The sequence below is a fragment of the Triturus cristatus genome, chromosome 5_2 (genome assembly GCF_964204655.1).
Source record: "Triturus cristatus chromosome 5_2, aTriCri1.1, whole genome shotgun sequence".
NCBI classification, from domain to species: Eukaryota; Metazoa; Chordata; class Amphibia; order Caudata; family Salamandridae; genus Triturus; species Triturus cristatus.
The window spans coordinates 75,565,398-75,587,339 of record NC_140588.1 but is presented as its reverse complement, the minus strand read 5'-3'; positions in this window follow the sequence as shown (position 1 = coordinate 75,587,339).

Here is a 21,942-nt window from a genome sequence, read left to right as displayed (position 1 = left end):
TAGGGAGCTGACCTGGGGTTGGGGCAGGGTTGTGCTCGGGGTAGTGTTTTAGGGTTTAGGGTAGTGTTGTAGTGTTTGTGTAGTGTAGGGTAGTGTTTTAGGGTTTAGGGTAGTGTCTGGGGGTCGTGTAGGGTAGTGTTTGAGTGTAGGGACTGGAATGGGGGAAGGGTCGTGAGGGGGTAGAGTTTTAGGGTTTAGGGTAGTGTAGTAGTGTTTGTGTAGGGTAGGGTAGTGTTTAGGGTTTAGGGTAGTGTTGGGGGTCGTGCAGGGTAGTGTTTGAGTGCAGGGACTGGAATGGGGGAAGGGGGAGGGTCATGTAGGGGTAGTGTTTTAGGGTTTAGGGTAGTGTTTTAGGGAAGTGTTGTGCAGTGTGTGTTATGTAGGGTAGTGTATATGGATGTAGAAATTAGCATAGTGTTGGGGGGTTATTTTTAATAAAAAATGCGTTGTAAATCTTTGCTGGGTATGGGGATTCGTTGTAAAGACATTTCTTATGCACTTTAAAGCAAATGCGAAGTAATGGTATTCGTTATAGAATAATGCGTTGCAATGGTACTTGCGAACTAAAAACAACGTTGTAAAAGTATGCGTTGTTTTAGTTTGTGAAGTATCGTCATATATTCCTAAACATACACGACTAAGCAACGTAATCAACATTAATAACAGACGGCAAACAATGAAGAACCCAATCATGGCAACTATTATATCTATCTAGGTCTACTCTCAATATGTGAGCAAAGGGATATATTAGTGATCTCTGGGATTAGCACTGGAACCCATACCTTGAGTATGGAGTTCAGTGGTCCGCATCATAGTTGTAAACTCAATTCGCGCAAGGCTGCTGCCTCCGTTCTAAGGCTGGTCTCTCTGCCGGAATTCTCCTCTCTGTTCTCCAAGGGGCTGAGACACAGTTTACATTATAAAAACTACTATGTAAGAAAACTGCAGCTGTGCTACTGTGTTCTGTGTGTTTAAACATGTTAGGAGATGTTGCTAACCGGGCACACGAAAACAGTACACCATGTTGTTCAACCTTGTTCAAAAGGTTCAGACTGAATCCCAATAAGAGGCACTGAATAGCAAATAATATGTGCAGGGTATTTCTAAAATAATATCATGTCACAAAAACTAACATATTATGTATGACTGTGAAGCAATGGCAGACTAAAGCTGCTAGTACGAGCAAGCAAGGGAGAACCCAAGTTTGCCCAGAAATAGAAACACTACAACAAGCAAGAACACCACTAATCGTATACAGATCATGAAATCCTTTTTTAAATATTCTGCATTGTGATTACGGAATTTCTTGTATGTTTTATGTTGCTTAGGCTAAACTTCAGTATTTTCCTAAGACTTGTGTACATCAGTCTTGCTTTGAATTTGTAATACATCCATACTCAGTTCGAACTTCCAGCTATTACTGTGTGGCCAAATGGGTTACACTGTAATTGTTAAATTGAAGTTGATCATAACTCCTTTTATTTCTCAGGCACCTAGAAAGCTCCATTGCAGGGAGCAAGCAAAAGGGACCCAAATACTATGCGTTAGCAATTTAGTAGCAGAGGGTGGTTAGGACCTTAGATTGGGGAGTTAGGAGATTTTATATGATAATAGTTACTTTTCTAGTCCCAGTACCAGTCCTAGTCCCATAGCTTTTGTGTTGAGTTGTTGGATCAGCAGAGTTCCAATGGTTTGCGGTAGAGTGGTAACAGCAGAGGAGTGAGTATTAATAGGGTTGCATGAGTGTGGCTTATGCCTAACTTCTGTCCATTTCTTTTGTGAAGCAGGCAATTGTTATTTGCATTGTATTTGTTAGCATGTGTGTAGCTGAAGAGAGCGTGTTTGTGAACCGTGCAAAAGAGGGTGAACCACTGCAAGGAGTGAGACTGTTGTCACAGTTTGCCATGCTGGGATTAGTTGGTGGTGTTAAGCCACACTGCTATTGGTTGTCTACATTACAGGGTGCTGTATTGTTATTGGGTGTTGATTTTGAATGAGAATTGTGAGTAAATTATTGGGTCCTGCTTTGAAACTGATAATTCTAAGTGAGATTATTTGTGTACTTATCAAAAAATGAAATTTTTTAAAGTCATGCAAGATTTGATTAGCGGAGCGGTGACAATACCCATTAGAGAAAAGGAAGAGATACTACAGGAAGATGGTGTGGTTCATTATAAGGTGGTAAATGTAGGGCAACACACTTGAATTTGGCTTGAACAATGGCACAAGATTACTGAGAAAGGAGGTGCATTGGCATTTCCACGCTATGGTACATTTAATGTGAGAATCATTGATTTTATATGAGATGAAACCACTGCCTAGACCTACACAGTTTGAAGTGCTCCATGCTTGGGAACATGAAGAGCATGTCAGAGAGAAAGAGAGATATCAGAGAAGAACCAGAAAGACGGTGTGCACTTATGCTGATTTGAGATGGGACCTAGAAAGGAGAAGGTGGAGAACCGATATTGTAGAATGTGGAAAATTATATCCGGCATTAGTAAGAGATGAAGTGGAGAAAGAGAATGAGAGGAGAAGAAAAGAAAAGAGAAGAGGGATCGGATAAAGGAAACAGAGGGGGGACATGAAAACTGTGACAGTGACACTAGTGATAGTCTTTTGGATGTATTGTATCAGAATGAAAATGTCCAGATAATGAGTTTTGAACAGTAGGAGGTGAAAATGTTAATGGAAGTGGAAATAGTGGGTTGGCTACCTCACCAGTAAATGTCAGCCCTATTGTGATGGGGACTACTACTGTGAATATAAATCAAAAGCTGATGGGAGCGAGTTCAGGGATTCCAGGTACCTCCTCAGCTCTTAATTCTCCAGATGCCCTTACTGTTACGGTTACCATTAGAACAGTGGTCCCAATATACAACCCCGGTTCTGCAGAAAATGGGATTCATAGGTTGGCTGTCCCCGCTCAGAAACAAGCTTTAGAGAATGCCCCCACAAGTTAGAGGGCTAGAGAATTTGTTTCTATAATCCCAATTAATGTGAGTTACCCTTGAAGGATGAATCAGATCAGATGTGGAACATTAAGGTCATTCCAGGGACTGCCAGCATTGGGTGCTCTCACATGGGAGCCACCCCTCAATGAGCATTGTAGCATACCCAGAGCGAAGGCAGTATCCAAAGCCCCTGAGGTGCTACCTAGTCATAATGTTTAGGATCTAGATGAGTGGCTGAATGTTCTTAATGCTGCGTTGAATGGGAGTGGATGTAAAAAATCGAGTCAAGGAACCATTCACTCCTCTTGGAAGGTAAATTTGGGGGACATGGGGAAATTGAAGTTAGAATTAGATGACATTATAAGTGGGAATCCTGAATTGACATGAATAGGTACTTATCAATAAATTAACTTTTGTTCCTGACTAAGGATGTTACCAGGCAAGCAAGACAAGCCTATGATGTATTATCTGAAATAGATCAGGAATCTGAAGTAGATTTAGAGCGGGTTTCTGTGATGAGGGCATAGAGAATATGAGAATACCAGGGATAAAAATGCAAATTTAAGATCCAATTCAAAGGATCCAGATTTGGAGTACGCTAGACAAATGGGAAGTCAAATGGTCAAAAAGGTAAAGTCACAAAAGATTGATGAGGAACTGCCTTCTTCTAATGAGGTGGAAGTGGGAACTGCCAGCTTCCCTTTATAATAGGTACCAAGTAGAGGTTCTATAATGTTCCTTGGAGTAGGTGTGATCTTGCATCATTCACTGATGAACTCTCCAAGTTAAGAGAAAAGCCTGTGGAGTAGTACAAACAGGTTGAGCGGTTTATGAAAATCTTAAAAGTTTTAAGGATTGACTTGAATTCCTTTTTAGATACTGTGATTCCAAGTCATTTATGGCCAGAGTGTAAAATAGCCATGGAATGACCAAAGAGGGAACCAGCAAGGGATCCTTGGACTAATGGTCCATCACCCATTAGTAATAAGAAAGTACAACCAGGTGAAGACGAGCTTGAAGTCTAAAGTGCCACCTCAGGATATTTACTAGGTCATGATTGACCAATTGACCCAGGACCCTAAAGAGATTAATCATGCATATTATAAGAGTCTGTTGCAGGCTGTTAATCAGTATAGTGGGATGGAATGATTGGAACCTAATGACACAGTACATTTTGTGTCTAGGATTGTGAGAAGATTGAGGCCCGAGATTGGCATGATGATTCAACAGCATTTGATTAATTGGAAGAATAAGTCGGTTGATGAGATCTTGCGATACGCCATGTATTGCAATATTGAAATTAATATGGGGCAGAAGAAATTGAAGGAGAATGTTATGGTGGGACAGATGAAAGCTGCCCAGAGGGGGGTCAAAGTTAGTCATTTTAGGCAATGCCCCTCCAATGCAAGGATTGTATTAACAGAGCCCCAACGATGCAATGTGGAGGGGGATTACAGTCAAGGGTACTGGTCGGGGTGTCCCTATTGATCAAAGTACTGGGATGGATGTAGCCACATTGAAAAAGTCTAACCCGTGCCACTACTGTAAGAATGTTGTCTTAATCCTGCAAATAGGAGTGGGAATCCAGGTTTTAAACAGTCTCAGAATAATAATTCCATACAGGCACAGAATGTAACCAGGTGATGCAGGTTTCACAACCCCCAATGCCACAGCAAGCTGCTAATGGTCCTAGATTCACTTAGAATCAGGGTCCTAATGTGAACCAGAAGGCATTCCAGAATAACAATCTTTTCCACCAGTACCCCATGTTTGAGACAGTTGACTCTAATCGATCTGATCAGTTATCCTGACGGTGCCTGAGGGGGGGTAGATTGTGTTCTTGCTGCCGTTTTGGAGGTAGGCCTGAGTGGCTCATTTGTAGTTGGTGAGATGAATAGCCACACCATAGCATTTTTGGTTGATACAGGTGCAACCTGTTCTCCTTTGAGAACACTAGAAGTTCCTGTCCTACTCCTCTTCAGAAGAAGTATCCAAGTTGTTGGAGGAGCTAATCAACAAATGAGTAATCACATTACTGAGGCTGTCCCTGTAAAAATAGGACATTTTGAGGATAATCACCAGTTTGTGGTTTGTGATTTGAGCCTGTGAGTTTGTTAAGACGTGACTTGTGCAAGCTGAATTGCACCATTCATTGCACCCTGAGAGGTTTGGAGTTTCAGACCCAAGATGAAGATGTTGCCTTCAAATTGGTTAATCAAATTCCAGCTGTCAAATTGTACCCTATGATGACAAGTGAAGAATTTCCCCTGGATCGTAGAGATACAGTGAGGTCAGAGGTTTGGGATTTTTCAGAAATGACATTGGACTCATCAAAGGAGTTAAGCCTGTCCAAATATAGATAAAGCCAAATGTAGAATACCCCAGACCACCACAATATAATTTGACCCCTGAAACGGTTGTCGAAATTACTCCAGTAATAGAGACAATGATCCAATAAGGGATTCTGAAGGAGATTATGGAATGTCCATGAAGGTCGCCCATTAAGGGCTTGCAGAAGCCTAGTGGTAAGGATCAGATAGTGCAGAACCTTTGAAAGATAAACAGAATTGTGGTACCTTGTTGTCCGATGGTACCAAATCCTGCTGTGACTTTATTTAAAATTCCATGTGAGGCTGTGTGGTTCTATGTTATTCAATTGTGTCAGGCTTTCTTCTCTATACCCTTGTACGAGGACAGTCAGTTGCTTTTTGCATTTCTGTTTGGCAGCCATCTTTTGGCAATCTCTCTCCTTCTCCGGAAATGCCCAGAACATCTGGAATACCCTCCCGCAGGACCTGCGCTGTAACCCCTCCTACCTCAACTTTAAAAAAGACCAAAAACATCACCTTCTCAACCTATACTGGGGTTCTTAATCTCTCCTTTATCGTACTTTCTATTTCCCCTGCATTGGTTATCCTCAGTTCCTTTCCTAACCCTCACTTGACTCTTTACATATCATCCTCGCTTCTCTGTCCTTAACTGCTACGCCCAAGAATATTATTCATATATTCATTATCCACCAACCACCTGGAATTTCTACACCCCCTTTTCCAAATATTGAATTGTACGAGCGTGTTTTGTTACCCTAAAAAATTGTCAAAGTTATTTTTGACTACTTATAACTTTATATGAGATGTGCTCGCTTATTTTTTGTTTATTTCCTGAACAACTGTTTTCCTTGATTTCTTCTGTTCATGTAAAGCGCTCTGATACCCTGGGGTCTAGCCAGCACTATCTAAAACCTTTCAAATAAATAAATAAACCAATAAATAAATGATGCCAAGTCCCACAAGGATATATGGAGAGCTGGCTGATGAAAATGCAACTTGAAAGAGATATTCTCTTTTGAACTATGCTACTTTGTTGACTCTTCCTGAAAATGACAACGAGGAAAGTCAAATGGAGCATGATTCTCTTGATGCTACTAAACTGTGCAACAAGCCAAGACTAGATATAAAAGATGAGCCAATGCCTGAATTTGATTTTGCTTTGTTTGTATATGGCATGTGTTTGCGAGGTCATAAAGGACATTTACAAGCTGCCTACGCAGTTTGGACAGTTTCGGGAGAAGTTTAAGCCTTGTGGCTTCAAGGAGCGTTTTCTGCACAAGAGGCAGAATTGATTGCTTTTACGAGAGCACGCTGTGTCTCTTACCAGCTGAAAGTGACCATTTCACTGTAAGTCAGTGTGGATTTGGTGCTGTTCATGATTTCGGACAGTTATGGTATGAAAGGGGGTTTATGTTCTCCTCTACAAGTCACCTATCCGAAATGGAGAGCAAGTTTAAAGCATCTTAAGAGATTGCAGATGCCTGCCCAAATTGCAGTTGTCTAGTTTGCTGCGCATTGTACAGGGGTGACTATGTGACTATTGGTAACAGATATGCTGATGAGGTTGCCAAGTATTGTGCTCATAATGCTTGCCCTTTCAATGGTGAATAGACGAACGAGGGGCTAGACGAGGCCAACTACAATCTTTTGTTACCGACAGTTGATACTTTGGAGGAAGTCAAAATGATACAGGAAGAAGTCTCAGAGGTGGAGCAGCAGAGTTGGGTTAATGCAGGTTGCATTAAGAGGAATGAGGATGATATTTGGGTTTCAAGACATGGCAGACCTGTGATGCCAAATAATCTGCTGCCAACATTTACTAGGCATTATCATGGTCTGACTCATGTAAAGAGAGATGCCATAGTCAGGTTGTTTAGGCAGACTTGCATTAATGCACAGTTTAGGTTGATGGACAAAGCGTTGTGCCACAGATGTAATGAGTGTCAACAGAACAATGTAGGGAAAATAATGCAGTGACATTGAGGGACATAGGGAGGTCAGGTGGTCCCTTTAATAGAATGCAGTTGGATTTCATTGGGATGCTCTTCTGCAGTGGATTGAGGTACGTGTTGGTTGTTGTGTGTATCTTTTAATTATGGGTTGAGGCATACCCCACAAGTAGTAATGATAGTTTTACAGTAGCAAAGTTGTTGTTGAAGGAGTTAATACCCAGATGTTGTTTACTGAATTCTTTAGAATCTGACTGAGGCACACACTTCAACAATGAATTCCTGAGGATGCTGTGTGTCACTTTACAGGTTAAACAGAGACTGCAGTGCAGCTACAGACCTGAGGCTTTTGGTCTAGTGGAGCAGGTCAATGAGACTTTGAAATACAGACTTGCCAAAGTGTGTGCATCCATGTCTTTGAAATAGCCTGATGCATTGCTGCTTGTGTTGATGAGTCTACGCAGAGTACCTGATCATCGGACAGGATTGTTCCCCCAAGAAATCATCTTGGGCAGGGCAATGAGATTGCCAACCATCCCTGCAAATGCTCTTGTGAACATTACTGATGATCTGATGCTTGATTACTGTAAAGGACTGGCTGATGTGGTGCGTTCTGTGTCTGATCCAGCCAAACCTGTCACAGCCCTGACTCATCAGGCCTTGGTGAAGAAACATGTGAGGAAGAGTAGTCTGGACAAAAGTGTCGCAAGTGGCTTGTGAATCTGCCCATCTGTTTTCAGGTCTGGCGTTAGCGAAGTCCCTTTGCTTTAAAACATTTTTAAAGGATACATGCATAGATATATCCAAATAGGGACTTTCTCTCAACTCTCTTTATCTCTTGTTCTGTTGTTGTGTTGTTCACATTTTGCTTCCTTCCACCATACAGTTTAGGTACAGGGGTCAGCCCACTTGTGTCATTGGCTCCTCTCACTGTGAGTGACTGCATTTTGTCCATTTACCCCATGAATGTGCCTGAGGAGGAGCAGATTATGACATGAATAAAAGTTCACATCAAGAGATCGCCTGTTTTAATCAAGCATCTTTCATTACACTGCAGGCCCATAGTTGCATTAGTAAGGGTGGAGGTGAGACAGCCTTTTGCCTCCTTCCGCTCCTGCTGGCTCTGCCCATAAGATGTTAGCACCAACAACATAAAAGAAGGACCACAATCTTTATCTTTAGTGCCTTTCCCTAGCAAAGGAGCCTATAACTCAAGTATGCCTTTGAAAGCAGCCAGTCCACTAGTGCAAACTACTGGAGTCTGTCCTGGGTTTGGCAGAAGCTGCTGGCAAGTACTTTGGCCTGTTCTTATGTGTTTGTTGCTTCCTGTTCCCATACTTCCAGTAAAAAGAGTACTCTAAATTGAAGTGTGTTAATTCACAATCTTGATGGAGTTTGATTATTTATTTACACATTGAGGCACCTAACATACAACTGTAGCACCTGTTGTGATTTGTTTTACAGTTCTGGTCCAGAAACCCCCCATGCTCTTGCTGCAGTGGCAGTAGGTGCTTTAGTTACAGACCTATACTCATGAGATGAAACAAACTAAAATGTCTTCTTCTCTGACGAGGCACTCTCTAAAAGAAGCAGTCACCAAACCGCAAGGATGGCGCGAGTTACTATCACCAGACGGAGTGCTCTTTCTATTCAGTCTTAACCTGACATACATAACAGAGTCACTCTCCTATCCCCTACACATTACAGATGTGTTAGACATCTGCCCCATAACTGGTATTCTATACCTGTTGATATACACATTGGGGCATATTTATGAGAGGTTTGTGTCATGCTTGCACCACGCAATGTGGTATATGCACAACACAAACCTCTATGACAGATTTATGAAGCCACGCAAACCCACTTTGAGTGGCTCTGAGTGGCTTCATAAATCTGCAGAAGGCAACGCAGGACAAATTGCTGTGTTAACTTACTCTGCCCTAGGTAGGCGTTCCATGGGCATTGCATGGGTATTCACATGCAGCTCCCATGGATTTTGACACATTCCCCTGGGAATGCACCAAAATCTTACGGCTTCCCAGGCGAAGTGTAATGAGGAGAAATATTTTGTCTCATTCTTTCCTCCTTTATGTGTGCTACATTCTGCAGCACACATAGAAAAAGGAAAAACCTCTCATGATTGTGTTTGTGCAGGAGGGTGTCCCTTCCTGCACAAAACAATCCTGCCTACAGCACAGGGAAGAGTGCCTTTGTTGCCGCTAGGCTACCAAAAGGGCACCAGTGCAAGGGGAAAGGACAGGAATGAGCTGATTGGTTAAATGCAGTGCAATCATATCCTTTCCCTGTGAGACAGGGCAGAATAGCAGGGTGCATTGCTGCGCTACCCTGCGCCACAAGGGTCATAAATATGGCCCATAGTGTTTAGTAACATATTATACAATACGAGACAACTTCTACTAGCTGGTATTACTTTGCACCCGATGGACGGTGTTAGATATCATTCACCTTGTGATGATCAATGCACAGAGAGGTCCCCCACAACTATTAATCACGACACCCCAAATATAAATAACTCATAACAGCCATCTCTGCGAAGGGATGTTTGCACACAACAGATAATATTTTTTATAAATACTACTCAACAGGAAGTTTGTTCCTAAAACATGACTTCACTGCCCCATTACACTTAGGAACCTGGAACCATTGAGACTAGGCTCAAACTGTCAAGAGCAAAACAAGGCATAGAAAGAAAAGGGTGGTTATTTTTAAAGGCTGTTCTCCGGTGTGTATTTATGACTTTCTAATGTTGCCAACACCTTTTAAGATTCATGGCTAACGCCTGATGCTTGCTTTCTGTGTTGGTAAAGAGCACATATTGTCAGTCCCATGATTTCTGTGTGCTTGCTTCAACGAGAGAGTTAGTTGCTTCTCTCTACACGTCTCATCCTGAGTGCTCATATTCTTTATGTGCCTGCATTTATTTTAAATTGTCACTCACAGTTTTATTCCACCCACCACAGCATACAGCATGGAAAATTGGTCTTCCCACTTTATCCATTAGCTTCCTTCAGTTTGTGTGAGTGCGCAAATCCTGCGCGCTTTGTCCATCTTCTCCTGATAATATTTCCTTTCTTCTCAGCTGAAAAATGTGTTTAAAATGTGCATCATTTATTTTATCCTTAAATAAATGTTATTTATTTTGCCCACACTTCGGGTGCCTGCAATTCCCGAGAGTTATCTTACATAGCCTTTGTAAAGTTGCTGTTATAAAGTGTGTAAGTAACATTGTAAGATTGTATCTGTCTGCATTTTGAGTTCTTGATTATATTGTTATTCATATCACCTTCATAAATAATAATAATAAAATGCAAGTTCCAACTTAAGAGCTCATTATTAAAAATAAATAAATCAATGATTTTAAATTTCTAGGTTTTATTGAAATAATATGGTGGCCACTTTAAGGTGTCAACATATTTTTTTCTTTTTTTTGCATGCCATTTCAAAAAACAACTAAAAAACAAATAATCATTGCACTAGATGCCAAGGCCAGACCGATTGATTTAGCCAATGCTTGTTTAATAGTGTAGCTCAGCGTAGCGCCGTGCACAGCTGCTTAAAATGTATCTTATACAAAATGGAATTTGGTGGAACCAACATTTAAAGAAAATAATTCTATAGCTGTATATAGTTAATGTGATCAGGATCCCACAAAAGTGCCTCTCAAATGTCCATCCAGTTTTAAATCTGCTTGTCTTACCAACCTCTATTTTAAAAACTAAAGGATTGCAATCTGAAATAGTCTTTGGATACTTTGCAACTGTGTGTTCTGCAGTAAATTAGATATTGCTAAAAATATTTATCCTTGTATATATTTTAATGTGGATAAATGTGCATGTAGCCCGGATATAGAGAATGAAGTACTGGCCATTTGTTTACCAATCTGTGTGTAGACATAAGCATGTTTATATAATTTCTTAGTTTTATTATTTTCCGCTGGAAGCACTGTGTGAAGTTTTTTTCTTGCCATTTTACAATTAAAATCGCTACACACAATTAACAATTAAAATCGCTACACACAAGTAACAGAGGGGCATATGTATCAAGCCCTTTCCCGTTCGCAAACGGGAAAAGGCCTTTGGGATGTATCATCCCAAAAGGGCATCACAAATTAGAGAATCGCAAATTTGCGATTCTCTATTTTGCGATTGCTTTTAAGGAATTGCAAATTGCAATTCCTTAAATGCGATGTAACAAGCACCCAAGTAGTGCGAATTCTCCTTGCAAATTACCACCAACTTCAAGTTGGTGGTAATTTGCGATTTCTTTGAAAGATTCACTTTTTGGCATTTTCCAAAGTGCCATGTGGCGCACATAGGGCATGTATGTGCGCCACATGCGCACACATGCCCATTTCAGGGGTGCATCAGGGTGTCCTTATGACACCCTTGCACCCTTGAAATTATTCTCAATATGCGATTCTCTAATTGCGAATCGCTAATTGAGAATGTCTTCCTATTCATTCCTATGGGCCTCATAGCCCATAGGAATGAATGGAAAGGTATTCCTTAATTGTGATTCACAATTTGCTAATCGCAATTAAGGAATGCCAAGGAATCACTAACAATTTGCAAATTTTTACTTACATCTCGTTTGCGATTCCCAAATTGCGATTATCAAAAAATCACTATTTGAGAATCATAAATAGAGAATTTGATACATATGACCCAGAGTGGGTAATTGTGCTAATTTGAAATTTAAACACTCGTATATTTCAAGGCCATCAACATTTGGCCAATAAATCACACACAGAGTAAAGAAGGAAATTACTGTTAAATATATGAGCAATCTCTTTCCTTTCTAGGTGGTCAGCATTCCCCTTTCTACAATTAAAGCCTTTTTTTTCTTGCAAGCAGCTTCACCCCATGCGACGGGAATTGTTGACTCATAGAAGTCACAAGTTGATAATCTTCAAAGTTAAGCCAATTTCAACTTGTGTACGTAATATTGGTTTCCTGCACATACATTATATATCAATCAAACCTCTTAAATTCTTTTAAGGAAATACTCCTTTTGTTTCTATCATTAGGCCCTCAGAATCTTCAGTTTACCCATAATCATTACTTACCTGTTCCAGTACCATCTGAAGCATCATTATTGTATTCTTTATTTGAACTCAAATCCCCATTTATTTGCAAAACTCTCATATGTGCATCCCCAAAAACACAGTCTCCCCAAACATTACCCCCTTACAACCCTCCCCTATGCCCATTTGCCCTTCTGTGGAAGGGCTCAACCCCCAGAAGAAGAAATTCCTGTGAAAAGAAAAATAACTGGACTGAAGAGTCTGGTCTGTCTGTCTACCACCCCTACCACACGCGCCAATGTGATTTATAAATCTGTCTTAACTTCCCTATCCTAAAGTATGCAAACAAGACTGCGCTTTCATTCCTGAAGTTAACATAAACGCTTTTGAATCTTTTCTAACTTAGGGAATGGCAGGGGCAATCAGAAAAGATCGGCAGTCCTTTGACTGGAAAGAGTTGATCATCTGTCAAATTCTATTGATTATTGCATGACAAACATTTTGTCTTATGAAAAAAGTATGCTCATCTATCTTTATTCTTGTCACTGGTCAGGCCCGTTAAAAGACCTGCTGCCTTAGTAAAAAGTTCCTAAAAAACAAAATTGTTCTAGTCTTCTGTGCCATTTCCATATTTGCTTTATTAGGTACTAGCTGAAAATGATGAGCATATTGTAAGATTTTCAGGATCTCATAGAGCATAATTTTAGTGCCCTATGCACTTGCATTTTATATATACATATTATAGGATAAATATAGCAATCTGTGTGCATTGTATAAATTAATCTTTAGTAGCTGGCTACCATTGTTTTAGTAAAAGCCACATGTATACTCTAAATGTAACTATTATACTTACTTAACTTTACCTGTTTGGAATTCATTTTAAATGCTAAGTTAGCTTGACTTGTAACTAGGTCTGAGTAACATGAATTTCATTGTATTAAATGCCCTGCTAATGTCTTGTTTTTCTCTACACTGCAGGTGCATCACATGTCTCATTAAGTTAGAACAGGCATATTGTTTATTGTATTAGACTAGTAGACAACTAAGTGTTTAATTAGAAGTTGGACTCAGAAATGGAGAATGAGGTGGTGGAAGAGATCTTCCTCTACCAGGCAGACCAGATTGATATTGCATCCAAGGTCACCCGGATGATTAATCCTATGCTGAAAGCCGGAAAACTAGGGATACTACCTGCTCTGTCTTCAGATTAGTTTGCTTGGTGGAAACTGATATGAAGAAGCCTTCTTGAATCTTCTTTCATGCTTTTATTGTGTGATCTTTAAAACAGTTGAGTAGACTCTGTTCTGACTACGCTGAGAGAAAATTTCTTGACTCTGCTGATTTCCCCTGCTCAGAGTATTGAGTTTCATGATTGAGCATTCTTACTTTCCCATTGAACCTTAAACTTGGTTCATCTGATGCTGACACTTTCTTCTTAGAATTCCCCTTGCCACTTCCTGAACCTTATATAAAATAGGGAAGTTCCTTTATGGAACTTGCTTGGTTGATATTTTGTTTGCTGTATGTGATTCTATTTTGCATCTTTTTCCTAATAATATACAAATTAAGACTGTATGATATTCAAATATGTATGATCGTACAATATATTTTGTTCAATTTTGCTCACTGATTTAAACTAAATTGTTAAATAAACCTTTAAGGTTTGTACACCATCCTCTCAGTCGTTCTTGTGAAGCCATATTGGTTTCTTTGCACGTGAAATGTATTGCTGACGGTAGCTCCTTTCTTACACTTCAAGTCAAAAGTCCATTGGACCGATGAGGGATTCTCTTTGATGATTTTACTAAGAAGTTGAGATTGAAGAAACCCCGTCTATCAATTGGTAGCAATGAGGATGGTTTGTCATTGAAGTGTTTGGGTCTAGAATACTCTGGAAAAGATCTAGAGCATGCTCAAATCCTGCCTATGCCTACAAATTGGCGGTGTTTTGACAGTTATGAAGGCATTCATGTAGTAGTGGCTGCTGTGTGGGTGGAGTGGTGGGGCGGTGGAGGAGGGGACAATAGACAAAAACAAAACAAAAATAATGAAAATAAAAACGTAACTGAAGCAGGACCGCTGCTCTTCTGCTCGAGTTCCTCGCTGCAGCTCCCCTGTGTCCAATCCCGATGCTGCGCTCCTGTTTGAAAGGAGTGTCAGAATTGTCCTGGGGGCTGTGAGTTTATGCTCGCAGAGAGACTCTGATTGTATGCTTTGTTGTCTTCAAGCCAGCAGTGCATTTGGATTGGAAACAGCTCAGTGAGTATGTCAGTTTGGCCGGCCTGATATGGCCGGCCAAACCGACATGCACACTGATAGCAGTGCCCACCACTCCTCTCAATGACTGTCCCTAAGATGACCCAACCCCCAAGACTAGAACTTGAAAAATAAAACAATAACTAACCAAGGTAAGTAAGTAATAGCTTTATTCGATATATAAAAGCATCATAAAAGCTGTACAAATTCCAGAAAAGAATGAGAATAGAAATTTTCAAGATTATAAAATACGATTAAGTCATAATCTACTACAGTTAATACAGTACAAATTTTCTCATCACATGATTTTTGTTGTTTCATTTAGAACAATTTAAAATTTTAAAACTTAAAACTGTTAAAAAAGGAGGGAGGATTATATACAAACGGGATTTAGCCCCCGAATTGACTGGATACTAAACACAGTACACATCTGCACTAACTTGGTTAGTTGACTTCCTTGCCAGGATCTTGGTTCTTATTAGCCAAGCACAGCCTAGAAATTTAGCCACCCCGCATATCAGAGATAAAGAAGATGAGTCTGTGCATAAAATGCGGAGTGCATTACGATGGCTCATTGGCCCTAATAATTGGCAAGCTGGTTTAAGCCACCTGACTCTGGGAAGTCTGTAAGCTGGGCAGGCGAACAGCAAATGTGAAGTAGACTCATTATGGTAGTCACATCCTGGACAGGGTGTCAATGCCAAGTTTGTACCTCTCCAGCTTGTGATGAAACTGTTGATCGGGAGAGTCCCAAATCTAAGTTTCATATATACGGCCCTGTCTCTGGGGGTCTGGATCAAATCCAAGTAGGGTTCCAGCTTACGAAAGATTTTATACTGGAAAAATCCCTCTGTTAACTTCCCTAGTTTCGGATTCTGGATATCCTGTGTCTGCACCCATTCCCAGTAGTTTCTTTTTAAAGCCTGCTTTGTTGGGGGGATCTGGCTATCCCAAGCCTCCTTAAAACCAATAGCAATTAAAATTTTCCGCAATTCTGATAGCCATTATCTTACTCCCTATGTTGGCTAAGATCAATTCATCAAGGGCAAGTGCGTAAATAGATAGTTCAGCCGTCCTTCCAATACGGGCCCAAAAAAGGAGGGGTCGCAGGCGTGCTATGTCCGAGATCGAGTGTCTACCTAGATCATAGAAAAGGGGTTTCAAAGGCGTCGAAATGGGGAGGGAAGTCATATCTCTCATGAATTTGTTTTCAGATTTGACAAGTTCGCCAACGTTTTGAAAGCCCCAGAGCTCAGATCCATAGAGGGCAGACGGGAGAGCTTTTCCGTCGTAGATAGCAAGCACTGGGGCAACAGGCCTGCATCTGGATAGGCGTTGTTCTCTCAAAATTGCCCCCAACACCCGCTTGTGATTTAGAAGCATCTTGGCTAAGTGGGGGCCCCATCTCATGTCCTTCAAGATGCGGATCCCCAGATAGTCAAAATCCTCCACAATGCCCAATGGGATAGCATCTAGGGTAATGTTATTTTTAAAACGTTTGGAAGGATTGATGCTCATAAGCTTGGTTTTAGTGGTATTTATTATCAACCCATGTGTTTTGCAGAAAGTGTCAAACCTGTTCAAAAGTTTCTGAAGCCCCCCTGGTGATTTTGAAATGAGTAGGGTGTCGTCGGCGAACAGGAGGGTCGGTGTCTTTTCCCCAGCCAGGGATGGGGCATCTGCCGGCTCCTGCCGCAGGAATTCCGCCACCCTGTTGATGTATAAAGAAAACAGGGTGGGTGCCAGCACACACCCCGGCGCACCCCCCTGTTCACCGCGATCCTCTCCGTAAGTTGCCCCTGGGAGCCCCATCTGATTCTAGCATAATTACCAATATGTAAACGTTGTATGATGTCTAGAATCAAAGGGGAGATACCTAGTTGTTGTAGGGTCTGCCAGAGTTTCCCCCGAGGTACCAGGTCGAAAGCAGTCTTCAGATCTATGAAGGCCAAATACAAACTGCCTTTCCCTAGGATTGCTATCTTCCAATAGATCATGAAGAATCGAAATACCTGGTCAATTGTCCCCACCTTTTGCCTGAAACCCGCTTGAAAATGGGATAGAATACTATTATCTTCCATCCAGGTACCCATCCTAACAAGGAGGACCCTGCCAACCACTTTCTGTATTACATCGATTAAACTAATTGGTCGGTAGTTGGCAGGGTCCTCCCTGTTCCCTTTTTTAAAAATGGGGACAACCTCGGCACCCTTCCAGGAATCTGGAACAGGTGAACCTCTCGCAATTAAGTTTAGCGTCAGAAGGATAAAGAGTGCCCATGTCTTGGGATTGTACAGGAGCAAATCTCCTGAGAGGCCATCTGGGCCAGCCGCCTTACCTGGGGCAATACTATTTATTGCTGTTTCCACCTCAGATAATTCAAAACACTTCAAAAGGTGGACAGAAGCATCAGGGATGGTAATAAAATCGGCAGCTAGAGTGGGAGAATAGTTGTCATCCATGGAGTACAACTTAGCAAAATGTTCTTGCCATTGATTGGCAGTAACGTGGTTAGGAATTGGGGGCGAAGTACTCCTAACCCTGCTATTAATAAGGTTCCAAAACCCTTTTGAGTCTTTGTCCTTAGATGCTTGTATTAATTCTTCCCAGTGTCTCTCATCCCAGGATTTCTTGGCCTCTCTTTGGGCCCTAGTATATTCCCTCCTTGCAATACCAACTGCAACAGGATCTTTATTCCTGAGTGCGAGAGAAAGGGCCGCTGTTTTCCTTACAGCTTGTGGAATACCAAGGATTGCTAGGCTTTGCCGAGTGCTTTCTAGAGTCGACTTTCTTCTCGACAATGAAGAATGCGCTCAGTTTGGCGATTGATTCTTGATAGGTTATGTGGAAATTTGGTTGGGCCTGCATTGTTCTATGGATGTTCATATATTCACTGATCTCAGCATCTAAAATGCCCTTAATTGCCCCCATTTTTTGTTCCTCGTGGGCAATTTTAAGCCATTTAAGGTGTCTACAGCAATTTGAAGGCATAACTTCTCCTACTGCCCTCGGCTTCAAATGCCTGCCAAACATTGTTTAATACTAAACATAAAGGGTTGTGATCGCTATCTATAGACGGTATGACTTCCATATCTCGCAGATCTCTCCATAACCTAACATCCATAAGGATATAATCAATCCTGGACGGGGAGCTGATCCTGTTAAAAGTATTAGCCCCATGGAAGTCAGAACGTGATCTCCCATTTACGGCTCTAAGATTGAATTCCTGCGTGAGGGCATTAAGTTGGATGGCCCTCTGTGACCACCTCCTAATGGGGGGAAGCTCAAGGGGAGGAATGTCCCATTTTGCATCCTCTTCAACGGTACCAAGGAAGTCCTCTGCACCCAGTGGTTCAAAAGTACAGTTTAGGTCTCCCGCAACAATGATATAAGAAGTGGAGGACACAACGGACAGCATGTTCTCCAGGGCTGATATTGTTGCAGAGCCCTGGGCACCCCCTACACCCCTTGCGTAGACGTTGAAAAGATCCAAGGTGGGTCTGTTCAAGGCTCCTTGAATTGTTAAGTGTAAAATATCATATGAGGTGCGATTATGGGTAGTAATAGACCAATTCAGAGTAGTGCTAACCCATATATGCAAGCCCCCTGATGGCCGTCCCTTGCCTGAACTAATGGCCGGGCAAAAGTAAGTTGTGTATCCTGATTTATATAAGGGTTTTAGGCTCCATGTTTCCTGGAATAGACAAATCTCATATTTCCCAATGAGAGCATTCCATTCCGGGAGTATTAACTTCTTCTCCAACCCTGCTATATTCCAGAAGAGAATATTAAGATTGTTCTTTTTGGAAGTATCCCTTGGGCCTAGATCTGCCAGATCGTCGTGAGTTGTCAGGTGCCTCTCGATCGGCCTACTCTCATTGGTATCAAGAAGGGAGCAAGCAGCGGGAGGGATTATTCGCTAAGGCAAGGAGATGGAAGAAACTCACTAGAGCCAGTACATGGGACCAAAGACAGTCAGTCAACCGTATCTAAGGCCGACTCGCCCCTTGTTCCCCCAGAGGTCGCGTCAGTGTTAACCCCTGATGGAACCCAAATGGGTGTTCGTCTAATCTGTATAGACGAGTGCTCTGGGGATGAGGTTCGGAATTCAAGGACTACTAAATTCTCAGCCAGAGTTGCGTCTACTAGCTCTAGCTCAATGCAATCAAGGTGGGAGTTGTGGTCTATAATCGTTCTTGCATTAATAATATCCTCCCTAATGATAGATCTGCATCCCCTAACGTGACGCAGCCAATGTATGGCCTTGTTTCGGAGTGATTCACCTCCTTCGTGCCCCTGGGCAAGGGGGCATTTAGGAACTTTCACCATATAGATTATTTTCCTACTATTTGACGCCCTAACTGTGTGATGTTGCCCATGTAACCGTGTGTCTTTTGTAGGGATGAATTGTGGCTTCAATAAGTGGTCATAGGGGACCTTAATATTAACCCCCTTAATACTTTCAGTGGAACAGTGAGCCCCTCTTGTGTGTGTTATTTCCGCATAGGTTTTCTTTGAAGTAGAAGGAGCTGACATGAGGGGATGAAGATTTCCACTTTTGGGGGGGCCTCGAGGGTCCCTGGAACCTTCCTTGTTGTAAGGACCTAACGAAGGTGTATTGATCAAAGGGGCCACAGGGGCAGAGAGAGATTTGGGCTGGACAGATTGAGGAAGCAGCGGAGAGCTTAACTTGAGGTTTATAGCTTCAATGATCTTTCTAAGTGAAACAACCTCAGTTTGTAAGTTGTCAACTTTCTCCAGAAGTCCTCAAATGATTCCTTACAGGGACATGGACCCTTGTGGGCTACAACGGTGTTCAAAACGCTTCCCCTCCTAGATGGACTAACAACTTCTTCCTCTGCAGAGTCCAGCACTGAGAATCGATTAATACAGGGAATAGATTGTGAAAACCCATCGCCAGTTTTCTTGTGACCAGAACCTGCCACCATAGGAAGCTTGGGCCGGAGAGCAGGAGAATCGAGTGCAGAAGTAAACCTTGTTTCGTCCATAAGTGAGCTCTGGGAAATGGGGTTCGGACGTGGAATTAGCTTCTTTTTTTTTTTAAACATGGTTGGGATGACCTTATGAGGTTTAGAACACAGCCCCAACTGAGCATCCATAGTGAGAACCATATTATTACCACCCAATATATGCTCACAATCATTAACTATACTCTCGATTCTGTCCAAGGCGCAGTTACTAGCTGCGTGTCTACCCAGTTTGGTTTTCTTCCCCTTTTTATTCCCCACAATGCCCCCCCCCTCCATTGTCTTCCTCTTGCCCATTCAGTCACAGTTACTGGATAATGGAGCACCTTTGGTCTCACGTGTAGATTCCTCTGGGCAGGGGCCGTGTAGGCGGTCAGTGACAAATGGGGCGAAAGGGGGGTGGCCCGTCCCGGCCTCCTCTGGCCCCCGACGGCCACAGACGGCCCGCCCTTTGCCCGGGCTTAGCCCGGCGCCACCCGCGCGCGGTCCCGCGACGCGGGGGCTCTCCTCCGATTAAATGCGCCTCCGCTAGTGGTGGTGGGAGATGTAGTCCTCCCCTCGCTGCAACCGCGCCGAGATGCGAGGACGGCAGCGGCGGCTGGGGGAGACAGGCGGCAGGGAAGAGACCAGCAAGGTAAAGCAGCCTGGACCTTTTTCCTCAACAGTCAAACAGAGCCCCTTAGTATAACTGTGCCTTGTATGCCTCCCCACACACTTACACTGAGATCAGCAGCCGGGGATAGTAAGTCACCAGCAGGCATGTAGACCAGGGTACCCCTAATGCAAGGAACACAGGTCTCCGAATAGGCTGGCGCAATTGGTCTCCTTATAAGTTCAGAAGGCAGCATAGATAGACACCAGTGTTTAGACAATCCAAGATAAGGGCAGAGGTAGGTGGGTCAGGAAGCATTCAATACAAAGTCACATGAGTCTCCCCCAGGCAGGAACGAACTTACTTGCTCTTGCGCCGACCTGTAATGGAAGGAGGAGTGTCTTCTGCTTTCCTCAGTATAACTCCCTGCAGAGTCTTCGTAGAAGCCGGCCTGAGTTCCTTATGCCAACCACAGCTGTGGCTCGTGAACGTAATCCGTAGCCGTTATATTAGGGCTACGGCGTGGGGTGTGCACTCACGGAGAAACGACAATAAAGTAAAAAAAAAAAAGAAAGGGCTTCCAGCGCGACCTTCGCGCTTTTAAAGGTACAGCGGGGCTTCAGAGCGTCTTAGTTCAATGATACAAAAAAGGATGTGTCCCATTGTTTGTTTTCCTGGCGGAGACTTTGAGAGACGAGTCCTCAGTCAGCGCTTCATAGCACTGATACAGCCGTGGAGGAAAAAATAAAGTTGATAGCGCGATCTCGCGCTGGTGAAACAGAAGAGCGATGACGGGAAGCACTCCCATACAATCCCCACGCTCACCACAGGCCGCGCTGCAAGGAAGAAGCGCTGTCCAAACTGGCATAACTAACCAGTTTTATTATCATTTTATTTTTCACGTTTTGAGTCTGGCAGGGGATGCAACGCTCCTCTGCCATAGCAGAAGAGTCGCCACTGTGTTCATGGTGGCTGAGGAGGGAGTATAAATTGGGTTGTGCATCGCAATTATCTTTGAAAAGTGATGGAGCGGGTAGTGCAACATTTTGTATACCTCGTCTATTCTGCATGAAAATACTAATTAAATAATCTATTAACTATAATATTATTAAATGAGTTTACATGTTTATTAACCAACATTATTAATATCGAAATTACACGTGGGATTTGCATTTGCATGGCTAAAAAACCTATATAACTAAAATTTGTACGCATATTAACAGTAGTATATGTGGTAAATAGAATACTGCATGATATAATGTAATGTTGCCCAAGAGGAGGACCGTAAGGGTGAATATAATGGCTTTAAATGTTGCTATACGCTAGATAAATACAATCACATAGAGGGATTAGTAAGGGGTTAACATTAGATTCATTATTTCTATGTATTAATTACATTTTTGTGTTTGTTTCGCTTAAATTAGCATTTGGGCCTAAATCCAAAATGGCCGCTGACACCACACGACGAAGTGGCCACTGTCCCACGAGGCGCGGAGTGAGCTGCACATGCGCGACAAATCTCCTTAACCTCATCACGACCTCTATACAACATGTACCCGAACAAGGACAGAGTGGGACACCAGCCAAAAACTAGAGAACAATCGACCTTACAATAAACCGGAATAAGCTGACTTTGGGACTATCTCATGACATCACCCCTCGAACTGAACTGAAAACTTAAACTGACATCGGACGATCTCAACCAGCCAATCAAGACTGTCCTAAATTATTAAATTGTATCATCTTTACTTTTTATATTTTAAAAGGGGGTAGTAGAATAGAGAAAAAATCATCGTTACCATGACACCACGTTGTCGCATCGCCTTTTG